At 33.3% G+C, this 24,787-nt stretch overlaps 1 protein-coding gene across 1 annotated transcript in view; it reads right to left on the bottom strand.

Moving 5' to 3' along the window:
* LOC108905827 (zinc finger protein 26-like) overlaps positions 1 to 24,424 on the bottom strand; it is a 128,801-nt gene extending 104,377 nt beyond the window's left edge. The window contains exon 1 of the mRNA XM_023456719.1: positions 24,356 to 24,424. The gene's annotated coding sequence lies outside the window, so the exon portion shown is untranslated. The remainder of the gene's footprint in view (positions 1 to 24,355) is intronic.
* Positions 24,425 to 24,787: the final 363 nt, after the last annotated feature.

The following is a 24,787-nucleotide window of genomic DNA, read 5'->3' on the forward strand; positions in this document are numbered from 1 at the left end:
TAATTCTTCTCGACAAAGTAAACAAAATATAAGAGTAAATTTTCCTAAAGAATTTTGAGGGACGTTTTTGTCAATTACTCAAGAACGTTTGAAGTTTTATAATTTAAACTTAATAGCTCTCTCATAGCAGCTATCTACATCTACAATTTGTACAAGAACTAACTATTGGCGTCAGAATTAGGATACTTTAGATAATCTGTTTTCACACAGGACTTTTGTGCCCCTTCAGCTTATTTCGTACCAATCTCACCGTTGTACAAAAATCCAACAATGTTAGGATTATTGTTACCAGCAAAGCGTAGGTAACATCATTATAACTTAAAGTTTTGCATAAGTTTGCACATATTTGTAAAAGAAGTAGCCAGAAGGATAGAATCAATTTTTTCCTAGTTGAAGTCAGATCAAAATAATTAGCTAAATAATTAGCTATGGTTTGTTGCTAGAAAGTTCTTAACATTGACATAATTTCTGAAATTTTACTCACCAGTTTTATGAAAATAAATCAAGAGATTTAAATGTTTTGTCTATATTTTTATTGGTTTTTGAGTAATTGGTCAAAAATTGTGATTCACATCCAATCTTCAAGGATTGATTCTGAACCAATGGTTACTGATGAAACTTATAATGCGAATAAACCTGATATACTTATGATAAACTTGGAACCTCACTGTTTATTTATATGATAGCATGTTCCAAGGAATCTCTATTCTCGTTTAGGATCAGAAAATGATTTTGTCGTTCCTGAACTAGTTTGTAAGTAATTCATTTGTTTTTAACTAATGATATTGTGGAAAACAACTACTCTGAGAGCTACGTGCCCCATCCAGTATTGAATTACACCAGCTATATCCAGTAATCAGCTAAGAATATTCTGTAGAATCACTAGACCGGTTCATGTGTTGTTAACATTATGTTAAGAAGCTCCAGAATTATTTCAGTAGCTGTTAGAGCGCTAAATGCAGTTTTCTCAAACTGCAAATGGTTCGGAACTAACTCTGAAGTCTATTAGAACAAATGCGAATGTAATGATAATCCATATGAAAGAATGAATAATACATTGAGGATCTTTGGACAGTTTCCATGTGGACTTTTCCTGACTTTCAGCCTTCTGAAGCAGATGATGAAATGCCCTGATACGTCGAGATCTGTAGTTGATTTCCAACCAGTTGAATAATGTGACAAACCTTTTTATATTGTGAAGGAAGGCTTGAGATGTCTACTTAAAACGTTCTTTTTCGTATCGGTTCCTTCGTGTTTGTCCTGCGAGCGGCTATCGCGCCGAAACTCAATTTTGACAAATTACAAAGTGGCGTCCCGGCCGGCGCTATCTGAGATCCGTTCAATCATCCCCAATTAGCCGGGCGGTAAGTTCTTAATAATTACCGGCAGCGGCCAGTGTCTGCGCTGACGACCTAAAGTAATGGATCCATCATCCCAGCGGACAGCCCGGCAAAAACATCATTCCTTCCGAATTAGCGGATTACCTCGGCCCCTTTGTCATCATTCATAACTCACTGCGGATTTATTAGTGGAAGTTTAACCGGCGGGGGCGCCGGGGAAGTTTTGGAGGTTTTACTTGGCTTCTTCGGACGGACTCTGAAGGTTGCTTTGCGGGGGAATTCTAAGAAAATTGATACAGGCCAGACAAAAATTCATAGTGTTGTATTGTTTGTATTGTATAATATTTAGCTGGTTCCGTTGACAGGGAACACGTTTTTTTTTAAATACATTAATTACACAGGTCAACAAGGGTCAAGAAGCAAACACACTGATATGCATTCCCGAAGGATTTAGGTGCTTTGAATCCGAATCTGACCGCAGAATTGCTCTATCACGTCAGGTTTTTGAGTTATCCTAACCTAAAAGTGCAAAAACACCGTTTTTCGTCATATTTGAGGTAATGTAGTAATGCCATCTATTCTTTTTTTAAAAAAAATACATATAATTTAAAAGTACAAGGTTCCCTCTTTCGAATGCCGTTGAGTTTACTCAAATATCTTTTTTTTCGTTGAGATATCACATGTTGAAATTTCTAAGTTTATCAGTTTCTTAATATGCGAAAATCGACTAAGGATCCCAGGCGTCAAACAGTTGATTGCAGTTCAGAAACTTCATACTCAGAAACCTTCAATACATACATACGAACTCAAACTCACATACTCCAAATGCACAAACCCACAATCCCTAAACCCACAAATCCCAATCCCACAAAACCCGAACCTCCAAGCTTACAAACCCCAAGTCCACCAACTCCAAACCCATAAACCGTATGGGTATGAAGTTTCTGAATTGCAATCGACTGCTTGATGTCTAAGGGATCTTTAGTAGATTTTCGCATATTAAGAAACTGAGAAACTTAAAAATTTCAACATGTGATATCTCAACAAAAAAAAAAGATATTTGAGCAAACTCAACGGCATTCGAAGGAGGGAGCCTGATACTTTTAGATTCAATGTATTAGTTTTTTGACAAAGAATAAATGGCATTACTACATAACCTCAAATATGATGAAAAACAGTGTTTTTTTGTACAATTTAGGTTAGGATATCTCAAAAACCTGACGCGATAGAGCAATTTATTCTGCTGTCAGATTCGGATTCAGCGCACCTAAATCCTTCGGAAATATATATTCAAGTTTCTGCTTCCAAAGAAATGTTAAATTTTGTTGGTCTGTTTATCAATAAAGTTATCAATAAAGCATTTCGAAATACTTTTAAATTTGATCTCTTACATACTGCCAAATAAATTGCAAGGAAATCATCAAACTGGAAATTATAAAACTGTACAGCTACGACCTCTGATGAATTTATACAAATGAAATACCTTGCCCAAATATAGACAAGCTGAATCTTTACGTTTCAATCTTCCGGTTAATTTACCATTATCGAGAAATTGCGTTTGATTTCACGTAAGATCTCTTTAGGTCTCCATGATCATCACTGTTTCGAATATACTATGGTACATGTACTACATTTCCAAGAATCTTGTTCTGGAAAAAATATAGGGAGTTGAGAGTAAATTTCTTTGTAATTGATGTTGAGTTTCTCACATTTATTTTTCCTCTACATGCTCTTTCCAGCACTGTTTTGTATCTAAGGTTACGTCTATGTACTTTGACTATGTTTTCGTATAGAACATTCTATCCATTTAGTAATAATAATAACAGAAACATATTTTGCATATCTCATTGGGATATAGGCATGGATAAACTTGATTTAATTTAATTTAATTCTCCAGTTATACCTATACAGTGTGTTTCAAAATGATTCCCTTCTAAAGACGAATTCAGCGATATAAGGTTATGCCTACTTTTTTGTCATAGTTGTAAAAAAATTTAAAAAATTGTCTCTTATGTCGTACTGACGACTATTTCAAACAATCATGGTCTCTTTTGTACTTTAAAAAACTTACCTATTCTTTATTAATCTTTTTCCACTCACTTTAAAGCTTTTTTTTCTAAAAAAAAAAAACACATCGATAAACACATAAAATTCACCAGAGTACCTTAGGTTTAACGTGAATCGTTTTAGTTCCAATTCATTCGTTGTTAAATTATTTTGCAAAAATGGTTGCCTCTTTAAGCGAAAAACACAGTATTGAAATTTTAATTATGATTGGATGCGGAGATAAAATCCGTAGTCAACAGGAGGTATGTGACTTATTTCACCATAATTATCCAGATCAGAGAATTAGTCGAGCTGCAATAAGTAAAGTATCCAAGAAGTTGAAGAAACCGGAAGTATAAAAGCTTTGCCTGGATCAGGAAGGCGAAGAATGGTAAGCGAAAATGACCGTCAAAATGTGATGATCGCCGTTACTGAAAATCCTCAATCATCCATTAGATCTATCTCAGCCAACTTCAACTTTGTCGAAGTCTTCAGTTCACAGAACTCTGAAGTCTTAAAAGTTGTATCCTTACGAAGTTAATGTCTTAGTCTTACAAGAACTATGGGCAAATGACATAGACAGAAAATTACAGTTTCGCGAGGAAATAAGAAAATTTGAAACACAACCCAGCTTAAAAAATCACATAATTTTCACTAACGAAGTAACTTTTTGCTTACACGGAACCGAGAACAGGCAAAATACTAGGTTTTGGATCCCAAAAAATCCGCATTGAATGCAAGAAAAACATACACAACGGCCGGAACAAGTGAATGTTTGGGCTGGAATAGTAGGAAATCGCATACTGGGACCTTATTTCTTTGAGGGCAATTTGATAGGCGCCATTTATTTTAATGTTTTGCGTTTTCAGCTGATTCCAGCCTTGGAATTAACCTAAATTTCCTAACTTTTCCTAACCCTAATGAGCACGATATGCCTGCTGGTGATATCTGGTTCCAAAAAGATGGTGCCCCTCCACATTTTCTCCTCGATGTAAAAAATTACCTTAATGAAGTTTTCCCAAATCGATGGATAGGTATAAGAGGGCCGCTTGAATGGCCTCCACGCTCCCCATCACTTAACCCCACTAGACCAGACACTATCGAAGGATTGAAAATCGTATCAGAGAAGTTTGAAACATAACACCAAATGTTATTCAAATTGATAACTTTGAACTTCGAATTGAGCATTGTGCAGTGGTTAATGGAGTCCACTTTGAACATTTGTTGTAATAAAATAAAAAGTAGTACAAAATTATTGTTTTCATTTAATTCATCCATTTTTTGACAACTATGACAAAAAAGCAGGTATAACCTTATATCGCTGAATTCGTCTTTATTTATACTATAAAATATAGTCCTATTAAATATATCCTATATATCCTATTAAAAAAAATATCAGTAATGTTATAGGTCTGTCTAAAACGGCTCAAAAAAATGGAAAATATTGCAGAAAAGTGACAATTTCTATTTACTGTTTCAGTGAGTTTTTTAAATTTCAACTGATTTTGGGACACACCGTATTTGATTCTATGATTATTGTAGTCCAGTAGTGGCTGCTGCTTTATAGGTACCTCTTTGCCTACGGTCAATATTATGGTGTCATCTGCGAAGACAATATTTTGTATTTGAAGCATGTCGCTAGCATACACTACATACAAGACTGCACCTTGAGGTGTACCAGCTTTTATGTCTTTGAGTTAAGAATATTCATCATCTTGTTTAGATCTGTCATACCCTGTCAGATATGTAAGATCACAGTATTTTTACATGCTTTAATGCATGCCAGACTTTATCAAAGTCTTGTGCCTACGTCAATGAATGATCTTGAGGATACTTGTGCTCTAGCGCTTTATTATGCATTGGTCATTCTGTGTACCTGATCTATTGATGAATACATATTCCCGAACCGAAATTATTGACCGTGAATCACATTTTTTCCTTCAGTACCTAATCGGTTTTAATCACTTCCTAATAATATAGAAATAGGGAGATTGGTCTGTATGACTATTTTCCTTATTAATTCTAATAAATATTGTTAAGAATGTATGGTCATTAGTGACCAATCTGATAATCAGGGTAGTCTTAAATAACCGAATTTAACTTCTATGCCGAATTTCATTGAGAAATTTAATAAAATAAGATCAGACTAGCAAAAAGTTATATGCACCTGTCTATAGTAGGATCGTATTCGATGCAAAGTAGAGCAAAAAGTTGTCGGTCTTTTATCAAAGGAAAATCGTGTCATCATTTTTAGGAGGCGTAAGATAAATCAATTCAAATTTAAAATGAAATTCAATGTAAAATCTGAAATACCGCTGCATACGCACTGTGTGCTGGTAGTAGCTGTAGTCGCCCAAGTGCATCGAATGTACGAACTGGTCGGTTATACGTCAAATACTAACCTGCCGAGCTTTGCCGTCAATTAGAGAGCGCTTCCAAAAAAACAAGTAAACAACAGTGGCGCGTACAGAGGTAACATGTAGTACATATGTGGAATTTATGAAACAAATTGGATTTATAATAAATTACATTTAAAATAAATAGTTTATGAGAATAAAGGAATTTTTGTAGGAACAAGGGTGCCAGACCTGAACTGATCCCCTCGTCCCTTCATAATGTATAAAGAAATTATTCAATTTGTAAAACCCTTAAAAGCGTACTTCATTGGTTCCCTTGACAGGCAATGATTTATTACTTTGCATCGAATATGATCCTACTATAGGTGTGATTTTTTGGTCCCAATTTGTCTGTACGTCAGAAAACAAACAACATAAAAGCAAGCCGACGTTGTTTTGGGAGTATATAAAATAAAATTAATTAATTACAATTTTCTCACAAAATTTTATGACGATTTTTTTTGTGTAAAAATTACAGATCGAGCGTTAGGCCTTCAGGTTTCAAAGCTCTGCATTTTTTTCATTTAATATTTCCAACACAACTGAAAAAATGTGACGTTAAAATCGATTTATCAGGTTAAATATTAAAAATATCTACTCATACATTCACTCGAGCGTTTGCAGCAGCATTTAGCTTCACATTTTAATTTGTGATACTTTGTAGACCGATGCATAATATCGCTTCGACCTTCATCGCGCACCAACGTTATAATTCATTCCCACAGATATATTTTTAATGGCATCATCGTGGATATTTGCAATTTATGGCATGCATTAGCGAACGTAGAAGGTTTCAATATTTTGATGAAACGGAACTTGCGCCAAAATGCGGCCATGCAAATGTTAAATGGCAAATAAATATTATTAATTACCTAATACATTCTCATTAATATTTCCATAATTTTTTAATTTTGCCGTTGATTAATTAAATATTGTTTAATAAATTCTGGGTTTAGCTGTTATTGTAAATAGACATATAAATTAGTATTTCTGTAAATTATGGTTGTCTAGGTGTTGGAACTTTGCAAAAATTTGTCATAAATTGCTCCTCAGTTAACCATTCCTTTTGGATAGCCAGTTTTGGTTTCACAAGAAATTTTGAACACACATTCACTACTTTTTCTTTAATGTCAGAGGTAAATGCATTAGTTCCGAATGCGTTAATATCGAGTGTTTACAAATTTGAGAATATAGAAGGAATCACTCATCGTATTCTCAAATGACATAATAGTAATTGTTCGATGTTGACACCTCCTTCACATAAATTCGTCGATTTGAAGAATCATATGCTTTTATAAAATCGGTCTTCCGTTGTCTAACAGTTTAGTATATTTTCTATCTGTTATGCACAACATTTTTAAATTTCGTCTTATGAGTAAAATTAGTTTCGTTGAAGCACGATTGTGCTGAATCAGGTGGGGTCAACTTAGAAATCTCCAGAAAAATATTTTGAGGTGGTACGAAAAATGTATTGAGTTAAACGGAGGGCTTGTGGGGATATCATCTAAGTTGTTTTTGTTGATTTTCAAATATTTCAAACCTACAATTGTTTTATTGTAATTTCTTGAAATAAATGTTATTAGCTAGTGTTTTCACGTTAATATTTTCATTTGTTAAGTAAGTAGAGGAACAATATTGTAGATTAACAATACATTTCTGGTATTTGCAATGCCTTCTATATTTCTTAACGAAAACACAAGTTCAATAAATAAAACTCTTGAAGCTCAATAAAAAAATTATTCTTTGTTAAAAATTGATAAACTTTGGGCTACATGTGTTTTAAGTGATGCTGAAGAACGCCACGTTGCCACATTTTTAATAACCAAATTCCTAAAGTAACGCCACGTTGCCACATCTTTAATAACCAAATTCCTAAAGTAATTTGCAAAAAAATTAATTGATTGCAAAGAAAATCGTAGTAGTCTGCGGGCTAGCACATCTAGAAGGCCAATATATACAAAAAATCAATGCATACATAATTTGTATTCATGCACTCGGTGGTATTAGATCAGTCCGAATGGACTTAATTTTTTCTCGTCACCCTCCAAAAACACTTTTCACTAGTTGCATAAATAACAGCTTTTCTTGTCAACTTTTACTGAGGTAAATTTTTAGAAATCATCTTTTTACCACTCTCCCATAACAAATAAATCTCCAGCATTGCAAACATCCTGTATAATAGCTGTATTCTGGGGGAACGTTCTACTTAAATATGTAAAATATACAGAGCGTTAACAATAGCATTCCATGTTTATTTATTTTTACGAAAAAAATATTTCCCGTATTAGTCCAGTTGGCAGAGGTTCGGCGTGTGTCAAACCTTGATAACACGGAAATAACTACACAGGTCTACTTTAAATGATGAGTACAATAACAGGCTAATTTGCTGACAAAGTATTTTATCAGGAAAAAAAGTTATTAACAATTTAATCGTGAAAAAAATTTTTTTTAGTAGTTTTCTTTAAATAACTCAGCGGGATGACTTTGTACGAAAAAATGCTTAGGACATGATTTTGTTCGTAATAAAAATAGCTACAAAATGGCGGTGGTCCGATTACGAAATTTGCAATAACAAAGCCGTGAGATTGAAAAAACGGTATAAAACGCCAATTTTTTTAAGTTGCTGTAAAAATGTCAATTATAAACAAAAAGTGATAAAACTTTCGAAAACTATAGTTCAATATATATACAATAATGACGCTAAAGCCGAAAATCAGGAGAGCAAAACTTTTTGTTCTATAAGGTGTTATACATTCATCGGCATCTGAAACTCGAAACTTTGCCAAATTTGTTCGAAGCTTTGCTGACACTTGAAATTTGGTACACACATAGTGTAAATATGCAGAAACCAAAAGCAATTTGCAAAATTCAAGTATCTTCATTTTTGCAGTTTTGGTAAGGTTTTATACGTCACCCTAGTTTTATACGTCACGTTTTTTTTAATTTTTGGACGTATATTTATGTATATTTATAAAATATTCCATTACGGTAGATTAGCCAGCATAATTACCTACAATTTAAAAAAATATATATTTTCATCGTTTAGATCCTAAGCTACTTAACATTTTGCGCCTGTTAGCCGTAGTCGTACATTATTCAACATATTAACATAAAACAAAATCGTACGTGTGGGGTAAACCTTTAACTTTTCATTTTCGAGCGCGAGCTCCGCTCTTCGGCGCTTGTATACTATTAGAAATATGCAACAGTAAATTTAAACAATTGTTTACTTAAAGTTAAAGGTTTACCCCACACGTACGATTTTGTTTTATGTTAATATGTTGAATAATGTACGACTACGGCTAACAGGCGCAAAATGTTAAGTAGCTTAGGATCTAAACGATGAAAATATATATTTTTTTAAATTGTAGGTAATTATGCTGGCTAATCTACCGTAATGGAATATTTTATAAATATACATAAATATACGTCCAAAAATTAAAAAAACGGTGACGTATAAAACTAGGGTGACGTATAAAACCTTACCAAAACTGCAAAAATGAAGATACTTGAATTTTGCAAATTGCTTTTGGTTTCTGCATATTTACACTATGTGTGTACCAAATTTCAAGTGTCAGCAAAGCTTCGAACAAATTTGGCAAAGTTTCGAGTTTCAGATGCCGATGAATGTATAACACCTTATAGAACAAAAAGTTTTGCTCTCCTGATTTTCGGCTTTAGCGTCATTATTGTATATATATTGAACTATAGTTTTCGAAAGTTTTATCACTTTTTGTTTATAATTGACATTTTTACAGCAACTTTAAAAAATTGACGTTTTATACCGTTTTTTCAATCTCACGGCTTTATTATTGCAAATTTCGTAATCGGACCACCCCCATTTTGTAGTTATTTTTATTACGAACAAAATCATGTCCTAAGCATTTTTTCGTACAAAGTCATCCCGCTGAGTTGTTTAAAGAAAACTACTAAAAAAAATTTTTTTCACGATTAAAATGTTAATAACTTTTTTCCTGATAAAATACTTTGTCAGCAAATTAGCCTGTTATTGTACTCATCATTTAAAGTAGACCTGTGTAGTTATTTCCGAGTTATCAAGAAAATGTCACCAACAGTAACTTTTCAGCTTCTGCCGACTGGAGTATATCTCACAGTTATAGTTAAGGCATTCCTAAATAAGTTGTAATAAAACAGCAGTTCACAAATAAAAATAATTCACTTCCAATTTTATCACATACACACGAGGACCAGTTATGACTTCCCGGAGACAACGGTGGGTACATAAAGCGGTTTGAAAGTCAGTTAGTCGCTAATAAATGTTGCACGCCGTACACTCAGCTCGAACATATTCCATTGAAAAGTGATTTATTTTGACAGTTTACTGCATGCTCTTCAACGGATAACATCTGTTCCTGTCAACGGACACCGAAAAAAGCGAACTTAGAAAGTAGCCTATTAGTTCTTGCAGATTTTCTGCTCTACTGAATGTGGGAGACGGTCACAGATATTCAAAAAACGAAATATTGGATACTGAACTCTGCGCAGTACAACTTCTGTAAACTTGAAATAGTATACAGGGTATTTGGAAACGAATGGGCCATACTTCAATAGTAATTTCCTTGGACACGAAAAAATGCTTTGCAAAAAATTGATATTAATAATATTGTTTATTATTATTATTAATTGTAATAATAATATCTACCTATGTGTTTATAATAGAAAGAAGAAAGAAAGTACACAGTATGAATTGCGAAAATATTTACTAAAACATATTTTACCACAATGTTTGTATGTTTACTTAAAATCCTAAAATTTGATATAGAGTTGCTTGTTACCACTGAGACATTTACTCATTTATTATATTAGATTAGTTAGCTTCAGGGTCAATGTCAAATCCAAGGTCATCACTATATTGGTCTCTGGATATCGTTTATCTGAAACTTTTTTCGATACGACTCAATTCTGAGTTATCTGGGGGCTCGGGTCTATTTGGAACACCTTGTATAGCAGCCAAATATGTTTAAACTTGCAACAGTAACGGTTTGGCTGTTTCTTGTTTCGATAGTACATCTATTGCTCGCCTTTAAAATTAGTTTCTTGTGCATCTAAATGTTTCAGTATTAGTATACGTTGAGTAAAATTGTACTAATTGAGTGTTAGTGGTTAGTGTTAGCGGTTAGTCTAAGTGATTAGTGTTTAGTGGTTAGTGTAAGTGATTATTGTTTAGTGATTAGTGTTAGTGGTTAGTGTATAGTGTTTTATTACGTTTAATCGGGTTGTACTGTGCAAATTGAATAAGTCTATGGCTACAAGATTATTCTTACCATATAGATTTTTAATAATAACTAGCAAATTATCGATAACACCAAAACTTAGTTGTTATAATTTTATTCTCATTGACAGACTATTTTAACCCACAATATATTTTTTCATTTCCATAAAGCTAACCCCTCTACTGAAAATATTTACCCAAACTGTACGTCTTTGTATATTTAAAAGTCCCTTGTGTTTCAGAAATAGGTACCTAGGACATGATACTTGTATATATATCATCACAGCACGACACAGCAAATACACGATCACTGTTTACAAGTTTAAATGTATTTGCATATAGACGCCGAAGTTACTCAGTTTGGATACTTAAATATGGAGAATTTTCTCTTTGAAATGAATCGATCAAAACAGGAAGAGAAAATGTTTGTTACCATGAAGCAATGTCTTTACCATAAATTCAAAGAATCCAATTGTGTGCGACCGAAATAAAATATGTTAATGGACTAAAACACACAATTATTAACCTCATTGCATTTCAACTATCTAGTGTAAGTGAGTCTAAGCCTTTAACCTAGTGTCAGTAAAATAGTGTGTTATCGTTATTAGGTGGATAATGGTTTTGCTATAATGGAGCATAATTACGGTAAATATGAATTGTTGGTGACGCTGAATGTAGACAAAATTCAGAACGAACATATGCGAATCATTTTCCACATCGCTATGCGCCAATAGGAACGTTGAACACTTATTGTTGTATGTCATGAGTTAATACGACGTGTAATTTCCTCTCGATCTCAGCAGCTCACACTTTTTTGTTACTCAAGGTCAGATTTTGTTGTTCTTTAGCTTTTGTGTTGTCTTCTGGTTTAGTACAACAAGACAGAGTAAATCCAATGGATATCTAATTTCATATAAATGTTATTGGAATAACAGTTCAAATAGAATTCAATAAAAACCGGGTCGATTGTTTGTTGGTTAGTAAGCCTCTATTTTTATTTATGATGATTTTGAAAGGACAGCTCCCTGTGGTTTCCCAAACGTCACCCTGTAGCAGCGAGGCCGGATTCCAGCTATGGAAACCGACTGTTTGATTTAGTAAATATAAGTATTATCCCTACAATTGAATAAATAATTTGTTGACGTTCTGGTAGCTGAGAAATGGTAGGATTTCAGTCCGACTGACTCGCCTTACCGGGTCGCGGTGATTTACGGTGGACAGGTCTTTTGTGCCAGTCAAGTTCCTCAGCCACGGACAGCAGCAGGCCTGGATTTCGGATTTTATGTGATATTTATGCTAATTTATAATTTAGTTGATATGTGATTTTGGAATTCGTGTTGCCCGGGTACGGACGGACTCGTCTTTTTGTTGCTGCGACGGATTTATTATGAGATTTGAAGTATTTATTACGGATTTGGAATTGTAATTTACTATAATGAAAACACCACCCGAGATATAAAGATGAATATTTATCGCGGTATTAGCGTGATGAATATAATTAAAAAGTCGAATTTATATTCATAATATTTCAACGAATTTATTGTTATTGCTGACGATATTGCCCGGATTAACAGAACCCAATTAAGGGGCATTTCGTGGAGCTGGCCGCCTCTAGGACGCCTCAAAATATCTCAAAACGTTTACACATTTCAGAATATTGAGAAAACGTTTTTTTTTCATCATTTGTCGTGTAATAATTCACTGTCGCTATGTTTGCTTAGAAATGTGATAAAGACCGTTCCATGTTGCAACTCAATAAAAAAAAATGAGAATAATCTAATTGACATCTGCTGGCCTGAAAGAGACAATTTATTTCAGAAATGTGATGGTTTAGTTCCAAATGAAGTCATTCAAAATACTGAACATTTTTCCAAGGAATAATTATTTTCAGTGTATAACAGATCCTTGCATGCTAGTAATCATCAAATTCATTATGGTCGTTTCCTATTTTTTTCATTTTCAATTTACCGTTTGGGATGACATATTTTTCTAGTAATTATAAAAACACATATTCTACTGATTGTATGATTTCGATAGACGTAAATAATTCCAGCCTACGATTCGTCAACGGAATAAGATATTGTGTTGGCAGATTCATTGCAGATTTACGTGTAAGGACTAGCTACTACCGTTGGATTAGCCGTTGTTAGCAGTGCCAACTTAGCGACATAATAATATTCGACAGACAATGTAACTGTAATAAAAGTTCCTAATATTGAAACTTCAATCTATTTTTCAGTAAAAGCGTAATTATTCCTCCACTATAATATTATTTACATATACAGGGTGTATCTAAATAACACCGAAAAAATTCAAGGGGCGATTCTCCGATGAAAATTAATAGGGGTCTTTGATATAAAAATATTTGAAAAAACCCTTCCCTGAAAAGTTACGCCCCTCCTAAAATTACAAAAAAAAATTGTTTTTCTTTTTTATCTTCCACGTACATCAAGCTAAAGAAACCAAACTTGGTGAACATTATCTGTCAATAAAACTACNTGTTATGAAGAAAATAATAAGATTAGCCTAATGGAACACATAAAAAAGGAAATGTTAAATTTGTAATGTGCAGTCAATTTTACTTGACAAAATTCATTTGCAAAACACTGAATTCGTGGGCCCCTCGTAACGCGGCTTTAAATTTCTAAATTTACAACGGTGGTCATGGTTACCGTCACGCAGCAGTGAAAGACGGAATGGGTGTAGCGTATATTTACTATGCAGCGCTTCACCGCTTTCTTTTCTAGTAAACGTAATTTGTTTACATGTGGTGTAAAATTTTATTATCTACGTATTGTTTCTTGTGTGTTTCTAAAACACTGTAAAAGTTTAAATCATATTATAAAGACAGACTGACAGCACTTGCAATGCTATTAAAACATCGATTGTGCAAGAAACTTTAATAGAAAAGTAATTGAAAAATTTATTTTGGACAAAAACAGGAGAATGGACTTTCACTATAAAAAATAATGTTGAGCACATTTTCTCTATATTTCAGTAGTACTTAAAATAAAACTACCCAATTATATTTGATATTTTTTCAGTACTCTATATCTAAATTTTTCCGCTTTTCCTGGTATGGAAGTCAACGCCGCCACTGATTTTAGTGATATTTATTTTATAATCAGTAAATGGTAGATCATTTTTATCGCTTTTTGATTTTTATGTCTGCCAGTGGTACCTACATAATTTTGTGAAATGAAGTTTTTCATCAGTGATCACGGTATGGCGCATGCACTAGCTGTTTTTTGCAATGTTTTATGATTTGTTTATGCATGTCTGTTTTCTCTAATTTCTTAAATGCATGGATAGTCCATCCCCTAATTTCCTTTCTCCATTATTTTGAGATACCTATACCAAGTGAAATGAAAGGATAAAAATTCTAAGTCTAATATGGATTCTTTAAATGGAGCACCCAGTATATTTTTCACATTTGGATAAATAATGCGGCATTCTGTTGTTTCTTGCGACGAAAGTATTAACCAACTTCTCTACAACAAAGATTCCTACAACTTTTATTAATGTTACACATTTATTCACACCGGGTACGTATTTAGAAATGCTCTCCAGAATAGATTAATACTAAAAATTTTAAATTTTCAATTACATAAATTAACATCTTACATCATCTGGTATTATTCCAATTTTTGTTATTATAAACAATTATGCAAAAATTACGGTTTTGTTCAAACGCCACCGAAAATTTTTAAATGGTTAAGTACCGTGTAGGTTTTGAAAAATCCTACTATCACCAATCGATACAGCTGTTATTTTATGTAATTTACCTTTATTTTAAAGCTTCTAATATTTATAATTACAAAGTTACTCAAAAAAAGACATACTCACAAAATTATTATTTTTCCAGTGACTATTTCACAGTAAAACTACAGATATAATTCAAAAACGCTTATCATTCCATTTTTTAAAATAATTTAATCAATTTTGTATCTCTTTGGTGGCATCTTTAAGTGCATCACCCTGTAAGTATGTACTGTTAGTAACGTTTTATATGCGCCCTATTGTATTTAATACCGTAGCGGTACAGAGTCTGTGATGTATTTTAACTCAGTTCTGATCGGTTTAAAAATAGAAAATTAAAATGCCAACGCCTAACGCCTTGATTGAAACCAGTCACTCGATAAAAATTCAAATATACGTTTTAAATGTACGCTCAATTATAAGCTGTCTCTTTTCCAGATACCTGTGTAATTCACCGCACGCAACGATTAGGAATAATTTATTGTCGCTTACAGTCACAGATAAATATGAGAGTTAGAAATTAGAGAATTCCAAACGGTCGGCGTATAATTTTTAAACTTTATTATATGACGTCCTTTGGTTTCTGTAGTATCTCAGTCACTGGAATATGATAAATAATATATATTTTTCTCTCAAGATGTATATATCTGCGGTGCAATTTCAGTGTTATAAATATTGAAATAATTGAAAAAATGATATTATACAACTACTCCGTGAACTACAACCGTAAAGCACACCTTATAGGTTATATCTTACCTATATCTTAGCTAAAATTGTTGTTACTTAAAAAGATCAATGAATATATAGGTTTTTATGAAATTTCAACACGTTTTAACATATGATTTGTCCTATTTAAAACCAAAAATAAGGTGTGAGGAGGGTTACTGTCCATCAAAATAAACTTATACTAAGAAACACAAATAATTTATTTTGCAACTAAGTATTAAAGAAAAACGTAAGCAGAAAATACTTACAGTGCGGCAATTGTAAACATTATTCGAAATGATTTAAATAAAAATACATATATACATCCAGATTAATAACTGGAATTTTTATTTATTCAAGATTACTCCCAAATATTACTTTATTATTTACATGAAAACAGTAACGTACCAGGAGACAGGTGTTCCTATAAAGGAAAACGGGTACAATCTTCAACTAAGTTCACAATTTACGTATCCACTGCAGTTAAATAAAGTCTTTAAAGAGAAAAAAATACACTTAAATAGGTTTATTCAGTTGTGTTTTGTCTGTTGTTATCTGTCGTAGGTACTTGAAAATATCCAGGCATCATACCAGAGTTGTCGATATTCTCTAAAGTGTAAATAGATATAATAATGTTTCATTGTTATTGTTATTTGAAGAGGAACGCTCTGTATAAGACTAAGACATACTCTTCATTCAGCGACCGCCCGTATAATTTGCTAATTTACCAAATTGACACGTCACACTGATACTGGATAATAAGCTTACCTGGAATGCGCACTTGGAAAAAGTGGTGAGTAAGGCGAAACAGACATTGCGTGTATGCCGTCGTCTTATTGGGAGCACCTGGGGACTGCAGCCAAAGATGTCATACTGGATGTATACATCGATATTAAGACCTAGGATTCTCTACGGCGCTGTGGTATGGCAACAGACCACAGCGAGGGAAAAACTGAATAGAATTCAGAGACTGGCCTGTTTAGGTATAACGAGGCGATGGCATCGACCCCGACAGCTGCACTAGAAGTCATGCTAAATCTACCACCGCTGCATATAGTGGTGGAAAGAGAAGCGCGGCTAGCAGCATATCGACTCAGGAATAACAACGACTGGAGGAGTTCTTATTCCAGGATCATGGACACATCTATGTCGGAACCAACTTTAGGCGCACACAAGATAAATTCAAAACTTGTGTGGGATTGTTTACAAATGCTGACTGAACTGGCCATCAATAATACAGTTAGACTGTGTTGGGCGCCAGGGTACAAAGGCATTTGTGTGAACGAGAAAGCGGATGAACTTACTAGGATTCGAGACAGAGTTCATTGGCCCGGAGCTCTTCTGTGGTACATCTCCCAGTGTGGTCAGGCGGGCTTTGGGCAAATGGACCAAGACAGAATATAGGAAATACTGGACTTCAAGCCCAGGACATAGCCATTCTAAGGAGCTCATGGAGTATCCTTCGAAGGAAAGAGCAAACGATTTACTGAGCTTGAATGAAATCCGGCTCAGGAGAGTGACGGGACTCATAGAAAGGCGGTCACTTTAGAAAACATCTACATAAGCTAAAGCTTGTACACAGTCCAGTCTGTCGAGGATGTGACTCGATGGATGAAACTTCTCTGCATATCCTGGACGAGTGCCCGGGATTTCTACGTAGTAGAATGCCGCTCCTGGGAAGACCTTATTTGGAACCTAAGGGACTGAGCGGTGTCAGCAAGGAAGCTTTTGGACTTTGTCAAAAGGACAAAACTACTTGCTGAATAGGACTAGTAGTGGGACGCACAAGAGGCCGAATAGGCCGTGGTGCCATGGGACTTATTAGGACCAACCACTAGAAAAGAAGAAGAAGACACGCCACACTAGCATTCCTTACTACTATAATATCCAAGATGTTACTAACCGGCTACTTAGGATTACGGAAAATTTATATATTCGGCCACTAAGCAATTTGCGGACTATTTCACGTCTTCTTTTCGTTTTAGGATTTTAATACGAGAAATCAGTTTCGCTCATGTAGCTGTTAATGCATTAAAAAATGTACAATATGTCAAACGTCAAGGTAAGGTTTATAGCTTGCTCAGAGTAAACTAGTAAATTAAAGTAACATTTTTTTCCTCAAAAAAAAAAAAAAAAACAGGTTATAAAACAGGTTATTTAGTTTGTATTGCTTAATGCGTTAACAAATGTTTCTCTATTAATTTAATGTACCCACAATATTAAATAAAGCAATTTAAACAAAGTTTTATATTTAAGGACATGTGAATTCAGTGGGATAGTTGCCCACACTGTCAGGATTAGATGTGATAGAGACAACTAATGAGGTACCATTGGTTTTTATAAGAAAGCAACAATAAATTTGTAATAACATTATTGTCGAATGAATTATGACCTTCATAATTCATTTGTTTAGTAATATTACCTGCACTACCTATTAGGTATCACGTTAGTGCATTTATTAAAATATCTTTTGTTTTTAATAAAATAAAAATTAAATTTATATTGAACCACTATCACCTCCATTTGAGTACAACTTTTCTCAAAATTTTTTTCTGGGCACGCCGCCATTTTTATAAAGAAAATGTTTATGTAATTATTAATGCAATTTTTATTATTTATAATTTATTCATATTATGGATTTACATACTTTTATGCTTCACGTTCATTGTCAACAGATTTAATACAAAAAAGGTGAAATGGTGAAACAGATGTTTTGAGCGGCATTTTAACCCATGATAATTTTTGTGGCTTGTCGTCGGCCGCTTTTGCCTCAAGGATAAGGAACAATTGCAATTTCGAGCAAAATCCGACTGTTACAACAGCGCACAACGTGACGAATTAAAGATGAAAGGCAACAGTTGTAAGGTTTTCCTTCTTGGTTTTCAGTAAATGTATTTATCTGAGATCAGTAAAAAAAGTGAGTAAATTGCATTAAATTATTGGAATATCGGTTTTAGTATCTATAGAAAATTTCTTATAATTTTTGTTTTTTTTTTCTTTTAGAATGTTTTTTTTTCCATTTTTACACGTTTTTTTAATAATTAATTCGATTAAACAGAGTAAATTGTAAATATTTTGTCTTAGAGTGATAAGTAAATATTTGCTTCAGGCTCTAAATATTCTGGCGCCGGTCCTGACTTGGCACTTGAAGTGAAGGCGACTACCCTCCTGGCTATTTAATACTTATGTGAAGTAGAAGCCATTTAATTAATTTTTAAGTTATTTGTTTAACGTATGTGATTTGATTTGAACTTAGTCATGAGACATTTAGTGATGAGACATAATCTCACTCAACGTCATTTTTGTACCTAAATACATATATGCATCATTGGCTATCCTCTTTTACTTTTTAATACGTATTGCTAGCCTATTTAGTACTAAAATCAATAAATCAATAAAATTAATGTGACTTTCGTAATGGATTTTCCTTTGAAACTATATTGCAAAGAACAATGAATGGTTTTAAATACGCTACTAATTATTATAACAGTTTTGTTAGGTTTGTGTCCGGTCTTTGAGGTTATTAATAAAGGCATTTTTACTAAAAAATCTTAAATTATATTTTGCAGTGGATGAAAATGCTTATCGTTGGTTTGACTCATACTTAAGTAATAGAGATAAAAAAGGAAGTGCTAAATACGAGTATATATATTATGCGTCTCATTTTTAAAAAGTGCCGCATCAGTCCCGAAACACAGTCGTCGGGCCCCTAAAAATTTATATAAAATCAATTTCCAGACAGAGGCAAAAACAGGCCTCCGTATACAACGCCGTGAAGGCTTCCCTCTGCCCTCCCTCTCTCTCTCTCCGACTAAATTACGCGTTGGATTATATTTGGTTCCTGTCCATAAGTCATATTAAGACTACACAAAACTCGCAATAAATCTGTCAAACGTTGAGGGGGGCTGTAACGGCACTGGCAGCCATCACTGCTCTGTTCTCTAATAGCGGCGTCCCCTCGGCTTCTCACGCGCAGAGCAGGGCCTCCTCCGCTTTATCTACACTGCCGCAGACTTACATGGTATTAGGTGTGTTGCTGGATGAAGAAGTCCTCCGAATTTCGTCGGTCGGGGCGCTTCTGGCTCGACGAATATGTTTATGTAATCGACCCTATCTTGTTTCATATGTATTTATTTTTCATTCCTGTAAGATTCGAAGATGAAAACGGTATTGTAATCCCAATGATATACCTTTCAAGCCAGTGGCACACAATATTCAGTATTCTTCAAACACGGTTACGATTATTGTAAATATAAGTTCGTCATTGGAAATTAAACTGATCATTTTATTGAATCAAATATTCTCCTTTTGGGACCCATACGTTGATCTAACGATAAAAAATAATTGATGAATAATAGCTACTGTATGATTGATTTTTTTAAGGTTAGGTCGTGCAAAGACCTCTCGGGCTCGTGTATACCCTGCTACTGGATTTTAGTAGCCGCAGTCGTTGTAGACTTATTCGCTTTCTCGTCTCGTGTGGTGGCACTCCAGTTTGTGCATAATACACAGTAATATTAACAATAATAGTAATAATAAAACAAATAAGTAGTAAAGAATAGTTTTTATATATTCCTAAAGCAATTAAGTAATAAAACACAAATTCAACTTAGCAGTGCTACTAATATTTGTCGATTGTTATAATATCATTAATCCAGTTTATCTCTCCTTTTACTGCGACACGACATTTTTATTTTAATATAATTTTACAGAACATTATCGTCTTAAGGATGAATTCGTGTTGACTTACTATATACAAGTAGTAGACTATAAGTGAGATGTAAGATATAACAAAGTGCCATATACATCAATGAATTGGTCGCTGCCTAGGCATTCAATACTATCAAAGTGGCAAAGAGAATACACTACTAAAATCACACTGTACATTATTCACTCTCAAGTAAAACTTTAGTTAAATTTTAAGTATACCAAAAGGCTTTGCACTAGATGAAACACTGTAATGTAACATGCAAGTGCAATATTTAAAACTCATCTCAGAAATGTGGTTTTTGTACAGGACTCTTTGGTTTTATATTATAAACATTACTGTTTCCTTTTTATTGCATTAAACATACCTACAATTATTTAGTTATTTTTATAAACCAATCATTTCGATTGCAAAAGTCCTTTTTTGCTAGTAGGTAAAAGACAGTCTCTTATTTTGTTTCTTAAGTCATTAGCTGACAAATCGCATTTTTTAATTTTTTTTGCCTTAATTACAAGGTAACTATGCAGCAGTGGGACTCGGTTAGGACACCCTATATAAGCGCACCGTGTTTGGAAATCATCTATGACCCAGAAGGCAAAATTAAAGATTCATGGATGATTTGATACCTGCATTCAAAGAATAATTTTAGTCAACAATTTCCTAATTTTGGTATATTTCGCTAAATCGCAACACCATTAGTTCCTTTGATCTATTGAAATTATTTTATCGCCAAAAGACGAATTAACCACTCGACAATCTTTTGTTAGTGCGTAGAGGATTCCATGGCCTCCCAAGGCATGCTGTAGCGCGTTTTCCTTAATATGTAGCTACCTAGTTCACGTATACAGGGTGTAACAGGTTGTATACAGGGTGTGTCAAAAATGAATACAGTTTGTTAAAGATCAAAAAGGCAGATACATATCCTAAGTATTTTCTTAATAAATGAAGTTATTAAAACAAAATTTAGTGCTCATAATACATGAAGAAATGGCATTCAACTTAAAAAAAATAAATCTTAACTCAAACCAATGATGTGGATATGTTGGTTAAATTTTCCTGAAAAATTGTGACACTGAAAAATAGCATATGTATTTTATGGTCGATGAAAATGCTGTTTTCTTTTGTGAGGAGACAATTATTGTCCATGAGCCGAGTTAGCGGTGAATGGGACTAAACATTAGATTTTTTTTTGTAAGTATTATTTTATGTTCAATTTAATTCAAAATGAACTGTTACACAACGAATTATTAGTTACATTTTCGTTGCTTCAAGATTAGTAGATATTTAGGTACGTGTAAAACATGTTTCGCTAAAATTCAATTAGTTAATAGGAAGGTTCATGTAAATTTAGTGTTTTAAATATGAAATGATATGACAAATGTTACTTTCGTATCGACTAAGCCATAAAAAATTCTTACTTCTCTTCTCGCATATATGAGATAATACGTTTAAAAAAGTTTATAGGTTTATTATTTAAATTATTTGACAAGTCAAAGAAAATTTTTTTAACTCAAAAATTTTAAAGACAATAATGTTTATAAGAAAATCTCTGACGCCTTGCACCCTGCAGTTTTTTGGTTGTATTTTAGTAACAATATAGTACTAAGTATGTATAAAACCAATTGTTATTTTATACGATGATAATATATCTAGAGATGTTTTAAAATCTTATGAGCTTTGACCTTCATATGCGCAGAAACATAATTCCGAACGTCGCCTAAATTATTCTACGCACTAAAACCATTACACCTATTATTCACAGTCTCTCTCGAGCTCTAGCGTAAACAAGCCTTTGATCCGATTACAAATATCAAAATAAAATGCCATATTCTTTATTATTTTAATTTAAACAATAAAAATATATATAACGAACGTTCGCCAGTTGACTTTATTGATGCCCGAGCGCCTTAGTTCATTTCTACTTGTAATGATGTGATGATTTCGCGGCTCATGAGATATTAAAAGACCTCTACCTTTATGTATTTTTAAATCATTTCAACAATTATCTGGTTAACAATAGCAATAAATTAAGTATCACATATTTTGAAAGACAAATAAAAAATTATTATTATAAGATATTTTACAGCGCTATCATGTATTTTTTTTTAAATTATATACACCCTTTGGCCAATTTTTTTTAATAAGCAAAACTAATTGTAAGTCTACGCATGGATTCTTACCTGCGTGTTTATGTACAAATATGTAACAACCTTAGGCGATATGTGTGAACATATTGTTAAATCATATGTGGACGAATATTTGTAGAATTTACGCAAATGTTCGCCTATAAGCAAGTACTGAGTGGAAATCAATATAATTGATCTAACACTGTTTGCAAATAATAATTTTTTAAAGATGTCACATGACATGTAAGGTTTTTCCGAAGTCAATTGAAGAATCTATAATTGCAAGGTATGTACCAGGCTCGGTCGCTAAGCAGCAACTCGGCATTGAAATATTTGAAAAACGTATTCCCATATTTATTTAGCCAAACCCATATATAGGTATGGTCGAACTAAACGCGCAGGTGGTAGAAATGTATACGAGCAGTTGAAGAATGCAAGCGCGGCCAAAGGAAAACGAGCACAGTTGTATTGGGCTTCCGGGCAATAAATCACAGCAGGCGACAAGTGGTTTATAAATTGCCCAGCAGTGCAGTGCAGTAGTGCGGAATTTGGTGTGAATCAGGTAATTTTAATTTATTATAGGCACCTTCTATCAATCATTCATATTACAATTGCGAAAGGGAGAAATAAGAGGGATATTTTGTTTACTAATACTCATATTATCACAACATGGCATTTTGGAGACCTTTTGAAAAGGAACAAAACAAAATTTACCACCAATATAATAAAATTGTTTGAGGACATAATTAATTAAAATATGTTCTTGGCCAAATAGAAATTTTCTACACATTATATACAAATTATTATAATTATTTACCTTTATCAGAAAATTTTTTTAGGGGCGCCTATGAAACTCATTAAATTTTATTACCAGACGTTCTTTTGCATATTCAATTTACTTCCGAAGGGCAGAATAGACTGTTCCAACAAATATTGGTATGTCAACGTTCACTTGCAAATATTCGTAGAATTCAGCAATATACATCTTTGCAAGTGCAGAAACTGAGCATGAAAATGACTGACTGATGACTGGAATGGGAAAATATTTATTTCATTTCTTATATCTGTTATAAGTGTGAGTATTTAAGTAATTAAGAACTAGTTTGTGACAATAAATGTAAGTATCTAATAATATTCAGAACAAAAATCATAATTCTAACACCTGTTATTTCTTCTATTAAATAACTACGTCATTGGAAAAATATGTGTTTTTATGTTCTTCTTTTGTAGAAAAGTTTGAAATTTATTTAGTTAGTTTTTTTGGCTCCCTACATAATAATGAACTACTTAAAAAATGCAGTAAATCATACGAGTATAAAAATGTATTAAAAGTAGACAAATACATTAAATAAATCTATTATTTGGCAACGAGCAATCAATTATCTTCCAAAACCCGGCGTTGGCGATCCTGTCTAGCCGGCAGAAGTATAAAAACACATTTTTTGATTGTCCAAATCATTTTTTACGCGGGCGAGATATACGGGATAATAATATGGAACACTGAAAGAGTTATAGAAATTAGGCCCCTCCCCTATAGCCGCTTGGGACGGCATTTACTCGAGAAGTATCGCCATCTGAGGGTTACAGTTGCAATCTCATGCTCTAGCCTCAGAGAGGGTATTCTAAGTCGCTGCCTCGAGTGAATATGAACATTTCCTTTCATTTTTTAGGAAACGTACGACATTAGACCCTTGAAAATTACTTTTTAACTTGACTGTTTATCTATTACGGATCTGCTAGGGGTAAACGTTCGCATTTTTAATCACTAAAGACCCTTAAAGCTTCCTTTTTATTGAATCAAACACATTTTTCTTATTTGTTATATCACTATTATCAACATTTGGATTAAATGTGAAGGACTTGTCAAGACCACTTCAAAACTAGCTCCATCACCTTTTTTAAATAATGTTTCTACGGTTGTCCGATGCAGTTTGAGGTTAGGTGCGATGACCTAGGTTTTGAACCGGATTTTTCGAAGAAAACTTTGTAAATTTCACAAAAATCATACACCTGCTTGTAAATTGTATAAAGGGGGTACTTACCGGTTGATTGTGGAATGTTTCGTGCAGTTTTTCCGGTAATATTGGGTTGGAACTGGCGGAAGAACCACGTTCGACTTGGCATCGCACTACATTACGGAGAGCGCACATAGATGGCGGAATGTGTACAAAATGTGAATCGGAGCACGTAGTAGACGGATTTGTACGATATAAGTTCTGCTTAAAGTTATAATAGCAAGAGTTATAATTTGAAGACGATTTTTATAGGTATTTAATTTATAGAAACAATTATATGAAAATAATAAACTGTTTTTGAGAGCAGAATTATTATTTTGACTATAAAATGTGTTTCAATTTTTTATTATTTAATTTTCAGTTGAACTAAATTAAATGCCAAGTTAATATATGTTTGTTCTTTATTGAAGAACATGTGACAAGGTGTTATGTAAGTTAATTTTTCGGTTGACAGTTCTT

The sequence above is a fragment of the Anoplophora glabripennis genome, unplaced genomic scaffold, assembly GCF_000390285.2.
Source record: "Anoplophora glabripennis isolate ALB-LARVAE unplaced genomic scaffold, Agla_2.0 scaffold95, whole genome shotgun sequence".
Taxonomy (NCBI): domain Eukaryota; kingdom Metazoa; phylum Arthropoda; class Insecta; order Coleoptera; family Cerambycidae; genus Anoplophora; species Anoplophora glabripennis.